This window comes from Cupressus sempervirens, chromosome 8, assembly GCF_028749045.1.
Source record: "Cupressus sempervirens isolate cs-2001-9-10 chromosome 8, ASM2874904v1, whole genome shotgun sequence".
NCBI classification, from domain to species: domain Eukaryota; kingdom Viridiplantae; phylum Streptophyta; class Pinopsida; order Cupressales; family Cupressaceae; genus Cupressus; species Cupressus sempervirens.
Window position 1 is genome coordinate 457,670,413 of NC_143125.1, and position 21,503 is coordinate 457,691,915.

The following is a 21,503-nucleotide window of genomic DNA, read 5'->3' on the forward strand; positions in this document are numbered from 1 at the left end:
TGATAGATCAAACCACCCACCTTTGAGGGCACCAGTGGCCCCTTCTCAAACACAACCTACTCATTAGGGAGGAGTTAGTCTTAGGTCTAGGACTAGTTCTAGGCTAGTGTCCTTATGGCGTTCTATTGTACCATATGTATTTTTGAGACATTTATCTAGATTTTGGATCCCATATTGTATATGTACTTTAACACACATGATATATTTGAGATACTTGATCTAATTGATGTATTTGTGTACTTGTCTCATTTTTATGCTCTTGAGATGGATGCTTGTTATAGATGTTTTAGTACTTTTGTTTAAATTTCCATATAATGTTTTAGCTTTTGCTCATGTTTATGGATGCTTAGTTTTATGTTCATGTTTATATGCTCATAGATCTCTCTCATATATATGCTCTAGACTTGTGTTTTTTAAAATGTGACACTTGGATAGATTAGATGTGATGGCTAGATTAACCCCTTGTGATGACAGGTATAGAATAAGTAAGAAAGTGTTCATGATTGACAAGGAATGGAAGACATGATCGAGAGAAAGAGTGAGAATATATGAATGCAATTTAGTTGACATATCCATGAAAGATGAAGAAAGTGCTCTCCCCATATACAAAATGCAAGACTAATCTAGAATGAGCCTATAATTCAAACTAGCATGCAAATAGGTTTACTTGCAAGGGACACAAAACATTTAGACTATAATTTCATCATTGGGCATTATTAGGGACATCAAAAAATCATATAATCATCACTAGTATAACTATGAAGATGTGAATATGATCTATGTTAGATAAAAATATGGGAATCAAACCTAAGCATCAAAGACATTAAAGTCAAGATGACTAATATAGTTAGATTTCCTAAGTTTAATATAGCTATATTACACATGTATCGAGTCATAAGCGCCAGGATAACCCCCAAGTGTAGTCTTGCAAAAATAGACAAGGATGATACATTGTAGATCCAAGGCATCAAGTAGAATAAGCATACATGCTCTCAACATCTTAGATGAAAAAAGTACATCCACAAGCAAAAAACAAGTAAAACATGCCCCATGCCCCTAGTCTTCTAGTCTAGGACATCCTCAAAATACTATTAGGGATGGAACACTTAGCAAAGAAATTATCATAGACAACATAAAAATGAGATAAAGTTAATCATAACTCAGAAATTTTAATGTTTAAGTGCTTTTTTGGTCATTTCTTCAGTAATCGCATATGATAGTGAGAAATATCATAGCATCCTAGACTATAGGTAAGGTATCTGGAAAGTATTGAAAAACAATCAATGTCAAGGGGGGTAATGTTGAGAAATAATATTTTACATGAGTTTCCAAAGAAATCCTAACACATATAAGAAGACTGTGATAAGCTAAGAAATTGTGCTCTCAAGATGAGGATAAGAGACAATTCCAAGCTAGAAAATTTGTTGTGGAGTGAATGAGACTAATAGATGTAGGTGCAAGGTTATCAAGTAGTATCTATTTCTAGGTTTTCACCACTTCACAATTTTGTTTCAGGACTTTTCAATTTTTTTATATTTTTATATTTTTTGATTTTTTTGGTGATATATCGAAGTTTTTATTGCTAGGTTTAGGACATTTTCTAATTTTTAGATTTTTTGCAAGATCATAAGATATATATAGATAGCTAAATCGTGAACCTTAAGAATAGAGTTTCTTCAGATGTAGAATGTTCATAGGCTCATCCAGTTGTTCCCCTTCAAGAGTAGAAAGATGATAAGCAATATATTCAAATTTTGTTGTGACAATGTAAGGACCCAACCTATTAAGCTCAAATTTCCCCTTATGTTCCCTATTTTGTTGATTCTTAGGGTTTTCTTGAAGAACAATCTCACCCACTTGGAACTCATGAGTGTGAACCTTTTTTTTGTAGGTACTAGACATCTATTTTTTTATTATCCCTCGTATGATCAAAAGTAACCTTGTGATGCTCATCAAGGGTTTCTAGCTCTTGTATCCTCATAGCCCTATGGTCTTCATTAGTTATCAATCCATGTAGGGAGACTCATAGTGAGGGAATCTCAACTTCTAAGGGTAGGATACCCTTGGAACCATAGACTAGTGAAAAATATTTAGCTCCTATAGGAGTATGTATAGTGGTCCTGTAATCCCAAAGTGTCAGATTAATCCACAGGTGCCAATCTCTACCTGATTTGTGGACTGTTCTAAGTAGGATTTTGAGAAATGTCTTATTAGAAGCTATTGAGAGCTAGTGTTTTTTTATCTTGAACTTGTTGCAAAGTTTCTTAAGGTCCTTGTTTCAAGCTATCCTCCATTATCAGTAACAATGGAGGATGGGATACCATAGCGATAACCAATGTGATTGAGAATAAACAAGGCAACATGCTTTCCTGTAGCAAAAGATAAAAGTATAGCTTCAATCAATTTTGAAGTATTCAATCACTATAATCATGAATTTTTGGCCCATTACTAAAAATTCCAATATATGATAGAAGGGATGAGCTCACAGCTAGGAGTATAAATCAATTTATGATGTAGCTAACATTTCTTACAAGATTTACCATATCAAATAGTATCAGCCTACATAGTTGGCTAATAATAGGCTGCCCTACATATTTTTTGGGAAAGAGAAAGGCCATTGGAGTGTGCCCCAAAAATTCCATCATTGATTTTGACCAATGCATTTTCGGGCTCTTCTAGTTCAAGATATGTAAGAAACATTTCGTCTAAAACTCTTCTATACAAGTCACTAGAGAAAAGGGTGTAGTGTGAGTCATCATAAAGGAGTTGGAATTTTTGGTTGCATGTGATTTTTTCAAGAATGATCTGATCATGCAGGTAGGATAGTAATGGTGCAGAACACATGATTATTAGGAGAGTCATATGTGCAATGATGTATTCTTCCACCAAGAACTCAAAATGTGATTCATGTTCTTGTGATTAAATAATATATGCTAGGATGGCCATAAAATCTATAGCCTTATTTTTAGCCCTACAAATTTATTGAAATGTCACAAATGTGAAGTTGTTCTCTAGAGCATCAATCAATTTCTTTTAGGGTACCAACTTGTCATCTTTGGTTTGATAATCATTATTATCTTGGTTAATAACAAGCTAGGAGTATCCATAGATGTGTATCTCTGTGATCCTCCATTCTAAAGCCATTTAATCTCATTTATTAATACCTCTAGGGTGGGCACCAAAAATCCATACTTAGTTCGTACACTTCTCTAAACCCTTCTACCCAAGTTATCCCATAGAATGGAACACTCAAATGTCAACTTAGAGATCCCTACCATGGAGTGTAAAGGTTTGTGTTTGTGCATATGAGGAGTTCTTAGTTAAGCCTTAGAGACACACCCCTTGATAGTAACCCATGAAATGGAATATTATTTTAGACAAGAGAAAGAATTCAATGTCAAAGGATCTCTCAAGCATGCAATGCAAGAAATGAGTTAGGCTAGAATAGGATGCAAGAATGCAACTAAGCTAAATAAAATGAATGTCTTACAACCATTTCTAATTATAATAGTTGAGCTATGTTATAAAAAAGAAAATAAAGCTATTATAAGTGAATCTAAACTAAGATGGAGTATCCAAGAATGAGACAAGAAGCAAGAAGTTCTCCACAAGTGTTCTCAAGAAAACCTGCCAAGAAAGCTACAACATAACAATACTCAAAAATTGGATCTTTTAAGAAAGAGATATCTCCCTCTTTAAAGGTATATGGATGGTTGAGATCAAGATCAAGGAATGGATTATCAAGAGTGTTGGTTGAATTTTGGAACACTCCATGTGTAAGAGAAAGTCAACCAATGAAAAGGAGTTGAGTTTTCAAGTGAGACAAAACCCTTTTCTTTTAATTTGAAAATAGAAAAAGGACTTTATGTGTGCACATTGAGTGGGTTAGAAGAATGGACTATTCTATTTAATTAAAAGGGGACATGTTCTCTTAATCAAATGTAGACTTAGGATATTATAGTCAAAATATAGGTTATAATCAAATTAATTAATTTTTAGCAATTTGGACAAGAGAAATAATCAATTAATCTAGCCAAAATTTTGAGAAGGGGGTTAATAGTCTAGATGACTATTTTTAGGTGATTAATTGCTCTAATTCTTGGTGAAGCCTATGCATTTGGAATTTTAGTGTAACTGTCTTCTCTAATTGTAACATGATTTTAAACAATTATTTTATCTTATCAAAGTCTAACTAATCAAGCGTGCCTTTGTGGTTTCCTCTTCATAACTCAACCTTTCTTCTAGATACTTTTGTTATGACCAAATTCTCAAATTCTCTTCATCCATCAAGTAGATATGACTCTTAGATTAGATATAAAATTGTCTTGCCAATAAGGTTTGACATCAATGAAAACCTAAAAAAATATTCTAATTGAAGTTTCCAAATTGGGTTTTCACATAAAATCCTAGTGTCAAAACTGTGATGAATTCTTTTTGAATGTTTACGTTTCATATTGTTTTTATTATGCAATGCAAGTTATGTTTATGACATTTTTTTAGTAGAGACTGAGAAAAAATAGGATAATAAGAATAGCAAAGTGTTTATTATTTAATTATTCAAGTGGTACATATAGACCTTGAGTAATTGACTCACCCACTACCCCCCTTCTCAGCTATTCTAAACTTTTCTAACAATTGGTATCAAAGATCGGTGATTAAAAAGAAAAGTTTGAAGGAGTTAAAGCTAAAGATAATGATGAATAAGGGAGATGTACACAAGCTAAAAAAGGCCAATTTTTTTGCATGGAAAACCTTGATGAAGTTTCACATATCTAGTATCAATGATGTTGCTATCAATTTTCTAGACAATGAATATGTAAATATAATAACTACTCTTCTAACTCATAAACAATGAAAAAAAGCTAGAACACAACCAAGAAATGTTGGATATTTCCACATCCCTAAGCTATGCCAACTTTGATGATCTAAAATATTGTGATAGTCCAAAGAAGATGTGGGACAAATTGAAGACCATATATGGAGGTAATGAAAATGTTCTAAGAGAAAAATTAGAAATCTTGAGAGGTAAATTTGATGACATGAGAATGATGGAAGGTGAGAACATAGTACAATATTGCACAAGAGTTAAAAAGGTTTTTATTTCCATTCAGGGTGCAAATGGAGAAATCAAAGATGAAACAGTGATAAGTAAGGTATTGAAGACTTTACTCCCTATCTATACCATTAGAATTTCTATAATCCAAGAACTGAGATACACACTAGGTAAAAAAATTACCTTAGAAGGTATAATTGGTAGACTTATTGCTTTTGAGATTTCTAACTTTAATAACTACACGCTTGCTACTATTGAATCTACTTTCAAGTCACAACTAGTTCTTGGTAAGAAGAAAGGAAAATATTTGAAGAGTGAAAGTGATAGTTCTGATGATGAGATTGATGGACTTGAATCCCTCATTGAAAAAAAAAATGGAAGAGGAAGAGGTAAATAAAAAGGTAAATTACCTATCATTTGTATTTCATGAAAAAAAGTTGGTCATATTGCTACTAAATATCCTGACAAAGAAAATAAGGATGAAAGGAAGGAAAGAAGTACAAAAGAAGAGGAGATGAAAAAGACTACAAGATTTGAAATGAAGAAAAGGAAAGAAATCTTTTTATATTGTTGAAGAAAGGAATGATAATGTATCTGAGTAATGATGATGAATTTTTCTATGTTGCTATGAAATAATATTCTAATGAAGATGAGAAAACTACGTTAATTTCTTATGTGAACAAAAGTGATAGATGGATAATTGATAGTGAATGTTCCAATCATATGACTAAGGATAAACAAAAGTTTGAAGATATTGATTCATACAATGGTGGATGTCTTAAATTTGGTAATGATATCCCATGTGTTATAAAATGTAAAGGTACTAATCAACTAACTAACAAGATAACAACTAGCAATGTTTACTAGGTTGAAGGACTTAACTACAATTTGTTGAGTGTTTTATAGCTAAAGAAATTAGGTTACAAAGTTTAATTTCATAATAGAAAGGCCAAGATACATGATGGTGATGGTAAGCTAATTGAAATTGGTGAGAAGATAAAAGGTAACTTATTGTATCTAAATCTATCAAGTGAGACATGTTTGTTTATACAACAAGAAGATGTTTAGTTATGGCACAAAAGATTATGTCATGTGAGCTTTTACAATTTGTTAAATATCAAAAAGATGAAGAAAATAAGAGGGTTTCCTAAACTAAAGAAGCCTTATAATTCTATGTGCAAACAATGTCAATTAGGAAAGATGAAAAAGTCTAGTTTTAAGAAAAAAAACTATGATATTTTGGAATTGGTTCATATTGGCCTATGTGGACCCATTGGTGTTCAAAGTTATTATGGAGATTTTTGGAAATGTAAATGGTAAAGTAAGTTCTTAGAGGGGGGTGAATCAACACTTAAGAACCTTTACCATAAATCAATTTACAATACATCCATCTCATAACTTAACATGTAAACTAAAATAAGTAACCATGCATCACATTTGATGCATAATGTAAATAAATACATAACACATAAGATTTTGGTTACCCAAAAACCCTCTAAAGATAAGGTATAACTAGGATGGGTATGAAACCCACAAATATTTACTACTACAGTTGTAAAGTGTGACCAATTATGGCTACAATGTTTTGATCATAAACTATGATCTACCTTATGAAAGGTCTACCCTGATAAAGGCTTACCAGACTATTAGGTCTCACCTTGACTAAAGGATTTCAAACTCACAATTAAGTAAGCACTCTATTAGAAGATTTAAAATTTTTTTGTTAGGAATACTCTGTTAAGAGATTTACTCTGTATCACCTATCAAAATGATTCAACACCTGATCCTTCAATTAGCACCTTGCTTCTTGATGTCAAATCTCCTATTTACTAGTTATCTCTTAATCCTCCTGATGATATTTATCTTCTCTATTCTTTCACTGCTTACTTTTTTCTTATCAAACTAGTTATACATTACATATCTCTGTCTTAGCCATCTTCTCCACGATGAATCCCCTCTATACTCTTAGCATTTGTATCATTCTCTCTGCATTCATGTATCATTGTATTATTGATACTCCTTAGGGTTTGCCTCCTTAAATAGGCCTTATGGAGATGGGCTAGGTCATAATCAATGGCTTAGATTGATTCCTATTATTGCCTAATGCTTCCCTTAATCTAATTGGTTGCATGTATTTCATAGGGATGTATAATATTATTGGATCCTTATCTCTAAATATCAAAAATTAATCTTCATGTTGACCAAAAATGGTTTACATTGAAGTTTGTGCCATAAAAAATCAATGTCAAAGATTGGTAACTCAACATCAATAGACTTTAATTCTTGGCATGTACTATACTCTTTATGTTGATACTCAACTTTTGAATAGCTCTACACTCACTCTTGCTTAACACTTGAATCACTTGGCATACACTATTTACTTGGCATCTTCTTTTTTCTCAACATTAGTGTGACTTGACACACACTAATTTCTCAGCACTAACTAGTGCTTGACACTAATTGTCATATTACTCAGCATCTATTATTTGGAGACTTATGCTTGACACAAACTATGCACTTGGCTTGCATTGTTCTTTACTAGATAATGACTAAGTGTTTTGTCACTACCTTGTCAAAGCCAAAATGAGATTAACATAGATCAATATTTTATTCTATTTGTGAATGAATACTCTAGAATGATGACTATGATGTTTCTTAAAGATAAATCTGATGCTTTTTTAGTTATTTAAGTGGTATTTAGATAGATTTGAAAAATAAATAGGGAAGAGTTTGAAGTGTATGAGATCGGATAGAGGTGGTGAATTACTTTAACGTGAGTTCAATATATTTTACAATGATAGAGGAATCAAAAGATAGATGTTAGCACCAAGGAACCCTCCTTAGAATGAGATAGCTACAAGGAGAAATAGATAAATTATGGACTATGAAAGAACATTAATGATGGAGAAGAGTGTATCACATAAATATTGGAGAGAATCGGTTAATACTACTGTTTATACACTGAATAGAGTATAGGTCAAGAAAGGTACAAATGTTACACCTTTTAAACTATGGTATGGTTATGCTCCTAATGTTAAATATTTCAAAATATTTGGTAGCAGGTGCCATAGACTAAAATATAGTAGGAATGGAAGGCTTAATGCAAAAAGTGATAAATGTATATTCCTAGGTTATTCTACTAAAAGAAAAGATTTTAAGTGTTTAAATTCTAACACTAACAAAGTTTTAGAAAGTGCAAATGTGAGAGTTGATGAATTTGCAGAAAGAGGTAACACTTCATGTAATGAATACCTTGAAGACTATAGTACATTCATCTATGTGGATGATGACGGTCCTAGCACTCAAAGTTAATAAGAAAGCCAAGGTGCAAGTTCCCATCAAACATGAAATGATGGAATTCAAATGCAAATGAAAATTGTTAAGTAGAGAATGGGTGCTAAGAAATAGACTAGAGATGTCAAGTCATAGATAAGAAATGCTAACCATTAGATAGTAAGTACCAAACATGTAGAACCTAAACTAGAACCAGAACAAGGAAGAGGAAATGAACCTAAGACTATTTTTTAGATGAAACTAAAGAAGAACAAAAAATAAAATTACTTGTGTTAAAAAAATATGTGAGAAGACATCATAAACCATAAAAAATAATTGAAGATTATGAATCAAGTGTTATGAATAGAAAAAGACTCAAAGATAATACATTATTACTATGTGAGTTTGAGCCCAAGTCAATAAAGGATTCTTTAGAAAATAAAGATCGGATCCAAGAAATCAAGCAAAGAAATTGACTAGATTGAGAAGAACAACACTTGGACCTTAGTCCCAAGACCTAAAGACAAAAATTTCATTGGGAAAAAGTAGGTTTTTAGGAACAAGATCAATGAGAATGGTGACGTAATAAGAAATAAGGAAAAATTGGTATGCAAAGGTTATGCACAAGAGGGATTTTATTATGGAGAAACTTTCACTCCTATAGAAAGAATTGAAGGAGTCATAACTCCACTTGCATACTTAGCCTACAAGAATTTCAAGGTCTATCAAATGGATGTCAAATCTACATTTTTAAATGACATATTGGAGGAATAAGTATACATTGAACAACTAAAAGGATTTGTAGATCTAGACAAGAATAACATGGTATGTAAACTAAACAAAGCCCTTTATGGATTGAAGTAAGCCCCAAGCGCATGGTATGACAGACTACATAAACTATTTAGTGAAAATTGGTTTTGAAAGGATGAATTATAATAGTAACCTTAATGAAGTAATATTATCTTAAATATTTGTTAATGATATTATATGTGGAGGAAGAGAAACATTATGCAAATCATTTTTTGATGAAATGGAAAAGGAATTTGAAATGTCTATGTTTGGCAAAATCAAATTATTTGTTGGATTACAAGTATGTCAAATGAAGTTTGGTATTTTCATTTTAAAATCCTAATATATCAAGGAAGTATTAAAGATTTTTGGTATGAAGGATTCAAGGCCAATGAGTACATCGATGTCTATAGGACATAAGCTATCTATGAATGATGATTCTACTAATGTGAACTAGACCCTATACAGATCCATGATTGGAAAATTGCAATATGCTTTTTATAGCAGGCTAAATATTGCTTTAACAATTGGGATAGTTGCTAGATTTTCAACAAATCCTAAAGACAATCACATGATGGTTGTAAAAAGGTATTGAGATATTTGAAAAGTAGAAAAGCCTATGGATTATATTACAAGAGAAGTGATAGATTTGAACTAAAGGTTTTCGTTGACTCAGATTGGGATGGAAATATTGATTATAGAAAAAGCACTAGTGGAGGTGCACTCTTTCTAGGAAAGATACTGGTTTCATGGACAAGAAAGAAGAAAAATTGTATTTCCCAATCAAGAGTTGAAGCCCAATATGTGGTAGTTGTAGTGAATTGCTCAAACATAATTTGGCTTAAAAAATTGTTGAAAGGTATGAAAGAAGATATCATAGATCTATTTGTTATCTATTGTGATAATACAAGTGTTATCAACATTTCAAAAGAATCTAGTGGTGCACACTAGGAAAAATCACATTGTTATCAAGTATCACTACTTGAGAGAATTTTTTTTTTTTTTAAAAGTGAAGCTAGAATATGTGAATACCAAGGAACATATTGCTAACATATTCACAAAACCCTTATCCAAAGATGCTCATGAATATCTTAAGGGTAAACTAGGGGTGATTCCCATAACTAAAGCTACTTAAGAAGATAAGGTGCATTGCATCATATGTGCTAATTAGAACATTCTACACAATGGTGCAATACAACTTTACTTTTGGATATGCCTATGGTAGAATATTTTAGTACATCATAAATAACTCAATCATAGATAGATGACAAGTATTAGCTAGACATACAAAATCTACATAATTTAGATGTATGAAGAGTTTGAGACCGAGATAGCCACACATCTTTGGCATTGTTGTTAAAGATGGGGAGAGTAATTAAGAGGGAGAAAGTTACAAATAGAGATTACTAAAGAAGGAGAGATTTCTTCAAAAGGGTGAGACTTACAAAGAGAAAGACTATTATCATAGAGGGAGACATTGAGAGTAATTCTTACCAAAGAATCAAAATGAAATATTTTGGATTGTATGGTAACTTAGCCATTACTAGTATTTAGATATTTGAGATGTTCCATCAATTCCCAAAAGGGAGATTATTGGAAACTTACAATTTGAACAATTGTTGTTTTGTCATTGATGTAAATTTTATTGATGAGATATATTGCTACCTAATCTAAATGTCATATCTATTTGATTGATAAAGAGGATTTGAGAAGTTGATCATAACTATAGGATGTAGAGGAAAGGTTGAAGTTATGAAAAGGGAGTTACAATGGATATTTTATTAGATAAACTTTGATAAAGAAAAGTAATTTTTTATGCCAAGAATGTTAAGCCAAGCAGTGCAAAAGAGTAAACTACTAAGGAGTATTGAGTAATGCTAGTGTCAACCGAGCTACAATTAGTGCCGAGAAAATCTAGTGTTGATTGAGCATTAGCATAGATTGAGTAAGTGAGTTGGTTCTAAGCTAGAAAGCTTTAAAATGATTGAGTATTTCAATGATGACCGAGTGTCAGAGTTTAGATATTGTCGAGTGACAATAAGAGAATAAATTCAAAGAAATTGTAAGATCAAGCCAACTTAGTTGATTCCTTGGGATATGTAAATCATGTTGAAGATAACATTGATGAGTTGGATCATTAAATTTAAGGAGAAGATTAGGTAAAGACCTAATAGATAGATTCTAGAGAAGTTTCTAGAGAATGATCAAGAAGATGAACAAATACATTGAATCAAGTTGAACTTGATCATAAACCCTAAGATCTATGGTGGATGTAGAAAAAGTAAAGCATAAATTGTCTATTTCAAGAGATACAAATCCAAAAAATTGGTGTTTCACATGTGTGTATGAGAGAGATCTTGTATAAGAAGAGAGACATGCATAGCAAGGTTGATTAGAAACATACAAAGAGTGTGAGTGAATGTGAAGCTAAAGTAGAAAGCTTGTAGATATGATGATGTTATTGATAATTCAATTAGAGTACAAGGCTTAAGATTTGATGAGAAGAGTGGACTAACCACCAAGAAAATCAAGATCAGAGATGTTAATGGAAAGCTTATCAGTTAACCAACACAAAGACCGAATAAAGACTGAACTTACAAAAGTGAGTTGTAATCACACAAATCAAAACATACTATTTTCTTTCTTATCATTGTAAACAATTTTTATTGAAAACATTTTAATAGAAGTTGACCTAATATTCATTTGAAGACTTAATAGTTTGTGTAAATCCTTTAGCTGGGTGACATTTTAAATGGAATAATCAAAGTCCTCTTACAAGGCCACTCCTAATAGGGTGATTAAATCCTCTAACCAGGTCATATTTAATAGTGTTTTTTTTAACCTTTCACAAGATTGGCTCATAACAAGGCTCACTTTGAAAGAGTGAAAAAGAGTACATGCTCTAGTGGTTTTTCCCAAATTGGGTTTTTGCATAAAATCCTAGTGTCAAAATTTTGATGAATGCTTTATGAATGTTTACATTTGATAATATTTTCATTATGAAATGAAAGTTATGTTTATGATAGTTTTATAGCAAAGATCAAATAAGAAGAAAAGTGAAGTGTTTATTATTTAATTGTTCAAGTGGTACATATAGACCTTGAGTAAGTGATTCTCACCACGCCCCCCCCCCCCCCCCCCCCATTCTAAACATTTCTAATATTTCCAACATTTCTTTACTAAACTTATTCTAGCTCCTATAGTAGTACTGATTTATATGTTAGATTATGTTGTTTGTTATGTCTTGATCACATCTTCATGATGATGATTTGTGTTGTCATCTAGTGTATTTTGTATTTAATATCATGTATTATGTATCTAGAGGATGATCATTTAGATTGATGATTATTGTGCCTTAATGCTTTATACATGTATCATTTACTTTCAATTGATACACACACACACTCACTAAAATAGACTTAAAATGATTATTTTAGTATTTTAATTTAAGGAACTAATATATGATTCTATTTTTTGTATGTTATAATGAACTATTGGTTATCTATGGTTATCTATGGTTATGTTCTTGTTAAATATAGAGCATCTCTACTTGATGTTTTCTTGTTTTTTGAATAGGTACTGGGGAACATTCAACCTAATTTGTAGGAATTGTGTGTGTACCTATATCCTCGATAGTGACACTAGGAGATATTGATCTTGGCATTTCATTTTGAGCCAATGTCATTCCTTTATAGAAAAAATATCCATATTATTTCTCTTATCTTTAGTATTATTATTACCCCTTTGGTACATTTTGGCAAATCTAGACTTCTTAATGCATTAAGTAATTAGACCCATGGGCATGTCTGTGCATTTAGAACTTGACAATCATTGAAGAAGATTTTGATTTAAAATTTTGTTTTACTTGTAATTTAGGGCTTTTAGCTATTTATTTTATTTTACTAGTAAATTTTTCATAGTTGGATTCTAGTTACCTGGAATTAATTTAGTTAACTGGGTGAAGGGGCCAAGATATTAGTAAGTGACCTAATAATCTATTTTTGAAGTCACTTTTTAAAAAGTGCTTATATGAGGCAAAAAGTGACTTTTCTTGCTCACTTCTTATTTTGATTTTGAAGATTTGATATTTTTGTTCTCCAAACCCTCATGGAGGTTTTTGGAATTTTGTTTCTTGGGAAAATATCATATCACTATACTTTTGTAAGGAGCAACCCATTAGATTTGAGTTGGTATTCCTCACCTTTTCTGTGATTTTCTTCTCATTTGATGCTCCTATTTATTTTCTTTAATCAACCTAGTTTTTAGAGCATTTGGATTGGGGCAGGGATCCTAAGATTAAATTAGTTACTCCATATGTTTGAATTCTTTTTCTTTCTTTAGGATCATGGGCGGAGAGCTAGGGTTTCCCCAAAAATTTCATGCATTTCTATGACTCAATTGGATGAGTACGAGTATTTGTTTATTTTCATGTTTCTCATATTATGATCTTAGATTTTGTATGTGTTTCTACAACTTTGATTATTATTTTATTCTTGGGAGTTTGGATTATTTTTGAGATGGTTTTTTAATTTCATCAAATTTTGAGATGGTTGAGTTTTGAGCATTTTCATATTGCATCATTTTGTGTGTTACACATATTAGAGTTTGGAATTTTTTGGAATTTTTTGGATTATAAATGGATTTTCCTCTATTTTTTAAATCATCCTATGGTTTTACTTTAGGATTTTAATTTTTTTAAGGAAAATTGATACTCTAAGCAAAGCACACAATTGATTATTTTTGTAAATTTGCTTGAGATGTTGCATTATTGGATATTTTGCCTCTTGCTTCATTTTGTGATGCATAGAGGGGTGTGGTGGTGCTTGTATCTACACAAAATCATTTGAACATACTTTGAAAGGATCTTGAGATACCTAGACTCTTGGATTGAGGCCAATTGAGTACCTTGAGCATTAGGGTTGGTTTTGGGAAATTTCATTGCCTTGTAGAACTTGTTGTATAATGGGAAGTGTACATATAGGATAGACATATGTAGTTTCTTATCATGGTATAGAAGCCCAAGAGTGGTAAAAATATAACTTAAATTATTTTTAATAAGTGATAACCAAATGCATATATGTGGTAATAAAATTTAATGAAAAATAAGAGATTTTCCACCTAGATGGTATCCAACCACCCAGGAAGAGTTGGAGTGAAGGTGATGTGTATGACCTCTTGTGGGAGTTGGAAAAAAGACACAATATCTAACCTCCCAGTGATAGATAGAATGAAGATATCTTTTTAGCCTAGCATCCTTAAGGGTTTGGAACAAATACTTGATGCTACTTGAGCTACTATGAGCCAAGTAATGACACTACAATAGAGTAGATAGTGTGTTATGACTAGTGACTTGGATAATTACATTATGACCTTGATGATAATTTATGTATTTTGAGTGATGCATTTTTTAGCATTTGTGTGTCCTATGTGACAATGGTCAAGTTACTATCTCCATGAGAATGATAAGGTGAGCCTATGAGTTCCACATAGTTGGGAGGTGTTGCTAACCTATACCACTACTGGGGATCGATGTATAGAGATGGTCTCCCTTAAGCTCTAGGATTTAGAGCTTGTATGATCGCTCTCTTCTATTTATACTTATTCATACACATTTGTACTTGATGAGCTATATATATATATATATATATGTTCATGGTGTTGTATTTTATATTGTTATTAATTAACTCCTAGATTTGTGAATTATTCATGTTTTTGATGCAATTGGGTTCCTATCTCCTTGATATGTGTGGTTTTTGTACTCTTAAGTGCGAATTTTATTCCTTTCTAGGTTTTTCTTTTCTTTTCCTTAAGGTTTTCAAGAAAATTATTGTACGACATAAGTGTTTTTTTGTATGAGAGTTATCTTGTTATTTGGAAGCAAAATTTTATCATACGAGAGAGCATTTTATCATATGAGATAGTATTTTCTCATAAAACCCTAAATTCACTATTGTAGAATAGTATTTTGTTGCACTAGAGACAATTCTAGCTCATCCAAGCTTTCGAAGTTAACCCAGAGAGTTGAGTTAACCATGGCTAAAGGCACACCCAACTATTCAACCACCTGTGAGAGTAAACATAGTGGAAACAAACACCAAATAATAAAAAACTTAGGAGTTAGAGGAAGAAATATCATCATATATTCATCAAATAATCATATACATGCACAACTATAAGGCTCAATCTGCATATCTCTTCCATCTTGCACTTTCTCATCCTAATGATGGATCATGTAATATGATCTGAAATGTTGATGGTAAAAAAACACACACAATAAAATCTAAAAAATAGTTTATTTACAAATGGATTGTGGAAATTTGATTATGTTAACTATAATACCTTCTAGGTTATGGGCAACATTACAATCAAATTTGAACTTCAATGAACAAAAATTGCATCTTAGCTTGCTTATGCTCTTACTATACTTCTATCTTTTTACTTATATCCCTAAGACTCTACCAAAGAGCTCTTTAAATACATGCATGGCCGCAAGTTAGCTTGTTGCAATTATAACAAAATAAACACTCATATTAAATGATTGAATAAGTCACAAGTCAGCTCTCAACAAATACCTATCACTAAATTAAATGAAAAGGTTAGCTTCAATAGTAAACTGGACACAAACAACTCAATAAACAAAAAGTCCAACAAATGCTCCAACTCGGAAAACTCAACAATGCTCAATAGCCCAAGGATAACTTGGTAACTAAAGAAATCTTGGTGACCAAAGAATAACTTAGAAACCAAAGAAATCTCAATGAATAAAGCATAACTTGGCAGCAAATGTGAACTTGACAACCACTGCAAACTCATCATCAACTACAAACTCGACAACAACTAAAAAACTTGGCAATGCAAGACATTACAACTCAACAACAATAAGAAAGAAGAAAAATATGTATGATTGTAGTGCAACTAGAGATTCTCCTACATTAGATAGTCAGGGTTGAAAGAAATGATTCTCCTAAATCATTGAGATGTCACAACCTAAGTTGAATCCAACTCATATTGGGAAATCCATGTAGCATCTTCCAGCAGTTTGTTCTTCCATTTTATTAGATAATCATAGTAATATTTTCCTATTGTGCTCTTTCCAACTCTCTTATTAAATATCTATTGAATCTCTTCAATAGACTTCTTAGGATAATCATCTGATAGAGTAACTTCGTCATTTAATTCATGATACTTATATAAATCAGCAACATTGAATATAGGAGATATATTCATGTCATTAGGTAACTCAACTTCATAAACATTTCCACTATCAAACTTCCTCAAGATCTTACAAAGTCCAAACTTCTTCATCTTTAACTTACTATATGTCCTAGTAGGAAATATTCCTTTCTTCAAATGTACCATCACCTCATCACAAACTTCAAAAACATGATGTCTTCTAGACTTATTAGCATTCTCTTTATACTTCTTATTATGTTCCAACTTTAGCTTTACTTCCTTATGCAAAGATTCCATAAAATTAGAAAAATCTTCTCCTACCTCACTTCTCTTCTCTTTACCAAATATATCCCTTAAATTTTATACTCCTCTAGGCTACATTCCAATAACAATTTCAAAAGGTGTATTCCTTGTACTCGTACTCATAGAATTATTGTATGCAAACTTAGCTTGTGCTAATAGCATCTCCCAATTATGTGATTTGTTTCCAACTAAGCATATCAACAAATTACCAAATTTTCTATTCATAACCTCTGTCTATCCATCTATTTGTGGATGGAAAGTAGAACTATACTTCAACTTGGTACCCATCTTCGTCTACAAAGTCCTCCAAAAATAACCAACAAACTTACTATCTCTACCAGAAATAATGCTTTTTGGTAATCCATGCAATCTAACAATCTCTTTAAAGAAAACCTTAGCAACTTGATCGGCATTTGATGTCTTCTTACAAGGTATAAAATGAGCCATTTTCTAAAATCTATCTACAACAACAAATATCAAATCGTATCCCTTCACTTTTTTAGGCATTCCAAGAACAAAGTCCATACTGATATCACTTTAAGTATTCTCAAGAATAGAAATAGGTGTATACAAACTAGTATTTCAATTTACCCCTTTTGCAACTTGATAAACTCCACAACTCTTTACAAACTTCTAAAAATCCTTATACATTTAAGGCCAATAATACTTTTCTTTCAACAAACTTAGTGCCTTATCGATTCCAAAATTTCCAGCCAATCCACCACTATATTTTTCCTTAATCAAATTCAATCTAATAGAACTTTTAGGAATACACAACTGAATACCTTTAAACAACATACCTTCTTGAATAAAATAATCATCAAAATTACTTGGTTGTTATGTCAAACTACCTATTCTCTGCACTCTCTTCACATCTCATAAAAATTTGGATCAATATCATACAACTCCTTCATCTCATCAAAACCATGAACTTCAACTTTAATCTTAATCAGCAAAGAATGTCTTCTACTCAATGCATTAGTAACTCAATTATTGACTCCACTCTTATTCTTAATCACAAATTTAAAACTCTACAAATACTTAACACACTTCATATTTCTCTAATTCAACTTATGTTGACTTCCCAGGTATTATAAAGCTTCATGATCAATATACAACACAAACTCCTTAGGAATTAAATAATGTGTCCATGTCTTCAATGATTGAACAATAGCATAAAACTCTTGATCATACACATAGTACTTCCTTTTAGCATCATTAAACTTCTCACTAAAGAAAGAAACATGTTTAACTCATGAATTAATATAGCTCCTATTGTACTACCACTTACATCACATTCAACTATAAATTAGGAAAAGCTAATATAGGAAGCTCAACAACCTTTTGTTTCAAAGTCTCAAAACTATTATTAGTTCCATGTGTCTACTTGAATTCCTTTTTATCTCCTCTCATTTTCTCATTCATAGCATTACAAATGGAATGAAATTTCTTATAAACTTCCTATAAAACCAAGCCAAACCATGAAATGATCTTATCTCACACACATTCTCACATGTAGGCCACTCCAAAATTTCTTTGACCTTCTTAGGGTACATCTTCAAACCATCAACTGAAATCACAAAACCCATATGCACAATCTCCTCTTGCATAAAAGTACACTTCTTTATATTAATCATCAACTTTTCCTCTTTCAATCTCTACAATACTTGTTTAACATGCTCAAGATGTTATTCCTTAGTCTTACTAAATATCAAAATATCATCCAAATAAACAATCACAAACATACCCAAGATTATTTTTATAATTTCATTCATCAACCTCATGAAAGTAATAGGTGAATTAGTCAAACCAAAAGGCATTACCAACCATTCATACAAACCATCATTTTTCTTAAAAGAAGTCTTCCATTCATCACATTCTCTAATTTTGATATGATGATAGCCACTCTTCAAATCAATCTTTGTAAAATACTTTGCTCCACTCAAACAATCCACTATTTCATCCATCCTCGACATAGGAAACCTATATTTCACTATGATCTTGTTAATAGCTCTGGAATCAAAATAAATTATCCATTTTTAATTCTCTATTCTTCTTAGGTGTTAATACATACGGTACATCACATGGACTCAAACTTTCTCTAATCAAACCTTTCTCCAACAACTCATGCACTTGTTTGTTACATTGTTCATTCTTAGTAGGTGTCAATCTATATGGTGCTTTATTCAGAAAACTAGCTCTAGGAATCATTCCATACAATAAATTATAATTCTAAGTGGTGGTAAATGATCAAGTATATCCTCTACAACAATTTCTTTATATTCATCTGGCACTTGGTCAACACTACCAATTTCTATTGTCACTCAATCACCACTAACTGGCACTCAATTTCCTAGGGATTATAGAAAAATAGACTTGATTTTTCTTCATTTCCTTTTCAAATTATTTTCCATTAACCATAAAAATGATCACAGTAGTGTACTTAACCTCATTTGGACTTTCAATCAAAGGAAGCAATATTTGCTTCTTCCCATTCATTGAAAGAGTATATTGATTCAATCTTCCATCATGTATAACATATCTATCATATTTCCAAGGTCTACCCAAAAAAATAGGACAACATTCCATAGGCATAATATCACACAAAACTTCATCAAAATAATGTCCAATCTAGAACTTCACAATGCACTGTTCACTTATCAATATCTTATGCTCATCTTTGATCCATAAAACATGATAAGGTTTAGGATGCTCCAACCTCTACAACTAAAACTTTGTAACCAATTCTTATAGTGCTAAATTTTTAGAACTTCCACTATCAATTATCACCTTGCAACATTTTCTAGTCATCTTACACCTAGTCTTGAAAAGACTTCTTCTAAGGGCAGGTTCGTCATCACTTGCCTTATTACATAAGGTTCTTCTCACAATCAATTTTCTCCATCTTTAGGTCCAATAGGTGAACCCTCAGTGTTTCCTTGAACCATAGAATTTTTTTTGCCTTGTCCACTCTTAGAAGATCTACATTCAAAATATTTATAGCCTTCTTTACCACATCTGAAGTAATTACCATGAAAACTAGCTCTAGAATAAGAATCACCTCTTCCTCAGTAAGAACCAGTACCTCCTCAATATGAATCACCACCTTTCCACTTAGTCTTTCCTTTATCATCATTATTTATTTATATTTTCTCTTATCTTGCACAAAACTATTAGATCTATCACCTTCTTCATAAGATATACCTCTTCCTCTCTGGAAACTACCACCTCTACCTCTTTGTCCTTGCTCATGCTTCTTTGTCAAGATCTCCTCAACTTTTAGGGCATATTGTTATGCTTCCTCCCAACTTTCCAATTTCACAAAAATTATCTCATCTTGAATTTCAGATCTCAATCCATTTATGTACCTTGCAATTTTCTCAACATCATCATCCACATGTCTAGATCTAATGTCCAATCTATATAATTCCTCAATATGCTCCTTCATAGTCATGTCTCTTTGTCTTAAATTTTGAATCTTTCTCAAAAAAATAACTTGGTAATTAACAAGAAAGAACTTGTTCTTTACCTTTTTCACCATCTTCACCCAAGTCTTGATCTTTTCCCTTCCTCTCCTTTGTCTATCAATTTGCAAATGATCCCACCACAATAAGGCATGCCCTTTCAACCTTGTAACTACAATATTCCCCATCCTATTATCAGGAGTGTTTTCATACTCAAAGAACTTCTTCATTTTAAATATCTAATCTAGCATAACATTGGTATTCAATTTTCCACCATAAGGAACAACTTCAGCAATAGGCTTTGAATTTTCCCTAGACAATATTCTCAACAACCTTACCTCATCTTCATCTCCTTTAGGTTCTAGATTATGGTTTGGTTTTCATACTTCATCATCACTTACATCATCAAGATTCACTCCTCTCCTCTAGGTTATCTCTACAACATCTAATCTAGTTATTATTTTTATCAATATATCCAACATGACATTGTCATCATTTCCTCTACCTTGAGTCATCTTTACAATTGGGCTCCTACAAGATCATAGCCATCTATAAGTTATAGCTCAAATCCACAAATTTGTAACCCTACAACCCAAATTCAATTAAGGTTCTATAAGATCCAATATCCACAAGGACAAACCTTAAGCTCTAATACCACCTAACACAAAGAGCTGAGATAATTAGGGCCAAAGGGACACCCAACTATTCAATCACCTACAAGAGTAAAAATAATGGAAATAAACACCAAATAACATCAAACTCAAGAGATAGAGGAAGAAATGACTTCATATATTAATCAAATAATCAAATACATGCCCATCTATAAGGCCTTCTAGGTTACAACCAATATTACAATCAAATTTGAACTTTAATGAACAAACTTTGTATTTTGGCTTGCTTCTACTCCTATTATGCTTCTATCTTCTAACTTGTATCCCTAAGACTCTACCAAAGATATCTTTAAATACATGCATGGACACAAGTTAGCCTATTGAAATTACAAAAAAATAAACTCTCATATTAAATGTTATAATAAGCCACAAGTTGGCTCTCAGCAAATACCTATAACTAAATTAAATGCAAATGTTGGCTTGAATAGGAAACCACACATAGACAACTCAATAAATGAATAATCCAATAAATGATACCAAAGGATAACTCAAAAACCAAATAAATATTTCCAAACAAAGGATAACTCAACAACCAAAGAAAGCTCAATGACCAAAGGATAATTCAGCAACAACTGTGAACTCAACAACCATTGCAAAATTGCCACCAACTACAAACTCAAGAACAACTAAGAAACTTAAAAATTAAAGACATGAAAACTCAAAAGAAAGAAGAAATAAGGAAAATATGTAGGATAGCAGTATAGCCCAGGATGCTCATACATTAGAAGTAATATTTGGTAAATAATTGGCACTTCAACCTTGTTCAAAAAGATCAAT